The 1,565-nt window shown below is 42.7% G+C and overlaps 1 pseudogene across 1 annotated transcript; it reads right to left on the reverse strand.

The window, feature by feature from the left end:
• Positions 1-614: 614 nt before the first annotated feature.
• LOC308350756 (olfactory receptor 4P4-like) lies at positions 615-1,565 on the reverse strand (annotated as a pseudogene). Its single transcript has one exon. The product of its transcript is annotated as an olfactory receptor 4P4-like (transcript).

Below are 1,565 nucleotides of genomic sequence, written 5' to 3' on the forward strand. Positions count from 1 at the left end.
TAAAATTGTGGATTTTTTTTAAGATTTTATTTATTTGACAGACAGAGATCACAAGTAGGCAGAGAAGCAGCCAGAGGAGGGGAAATGGGGTTCTGCAGGCTGAGGAGGCTCCCTCACCCTCAAAGCAGCCGCCACCCAGACACTCTCAGGGGCACTGGTGGCTCAGGGACCAAGACCTGGATTCTTCACCACACTATCTCTGGCTCAGCACCAGCAGTGGCTGTCCTGGGTCAGGGGACTTAAGCCCCTGTCCCTAACTGCTCCGAATCCCACAGTCTCCCCCCATGATCCTTTGCTCTTTTTGAGTGCTTTGAACCAGACTCCAAGTTAATGCTGGTCCCCAATCACAGGGCACTCTTGTATTGGGGTATTACTTTCCAATGGGTCACTTCTGGTGGCTCCCTCGCCCTTCTGTTTATCTTCCAATAACTCTGCATATAACTGATTATATGTCTGTAAACTTGTTCTTACCATCTCAAAGTCTACAAAATTACCTATGCTTTCTAGTTACCTATCCTTTCTAGTTATTATTAAACTCTAAGTCCCAAGTTCTGTCACTCATAAACATGATACCAGTTGAACAAGTTCATTTTTAGATGATTTCCTATTCACATCTAGCTGGCCCTCTGTTTTGTTAAAAAGATGTTGAGCTCTGATGTTTGACACCAAGTTTTTCTCATGGCCTGTTTCATCTCTGTATTTCTCAGCATACAGATTAAGGGATTGAACATAGGAGCAATGATGGTGTAAAACAGAGCAAATATTTTATCTTCAGAGAAAGTGGTTGGAAGTCAAAGGTAAGCAAAGATTGAAGGCCCAAAAAATAAAGCTATCACAGTGATATGAGACCCACAGGTAGAGAGGGCTTTGCATCTTCCTTCAGCTGAGTGATGTCTTAAACTGAATAATATAATAATAGAAAAAAACAAAACCACAAATGTCACTAAGGTAACCAGTCCTGAATTGACAACCATAAGGACACTAGTGATGTAGGTATCAGAACAGGCCACCTTTAGCAAAGGAAAAATATCACAAAAATAGTGATCAATCTCATTAGGGCCACAAAAGGGCATCATGATTACCATAAGAAATTGAGGAAAGGAGAGGACAGCCCCACCAGCCCACGCAGCCAAGACTAGGAGATGGCACCTTGTCCTGTTCATGATAAGTAGGTAGTGGAGAGGTTTGCAGAAGGCAGCGTAGCGATCAAAGGCCATGACTGTAAGGATTAAAACTTCAGTCGTTCCAAAGAAGTGTATTGCAAAGACCTGCAACATGCAACTACCATAAGAGATGGATTTTCTTTCCACTAGCAGGATAGTAATGAGTTTGGGTGTAATGCTAGAGGTATAGCAGATGTCCACAGAGGATAAGTGGCTGAGGAAGTAGTAAATGAGTTGGTGCAAAAGAGGACTGCATTGAATGGAGACAAGGATCAGAAGGTTTCCTGCCAACAGGGCAACATAACAGAATAAGAAGAGCACAAAGCAAAATATTTGCATGTCCTGGTCATAGGAAAGTCCCAAGAGAATAAATTCTGAGACATTCCTCTGGCTCTCCATGTG

The sequence above is a fragment of the Martes martes genome, assembly GCF_963455335.1.
Source record: "Martes martes genome assembly, chromosome: 10".
NCBI lineage: Eukaryota > Metazoa > Chordata > Mammalia > Carnivora > Mustelidae > Martes > Martes martes.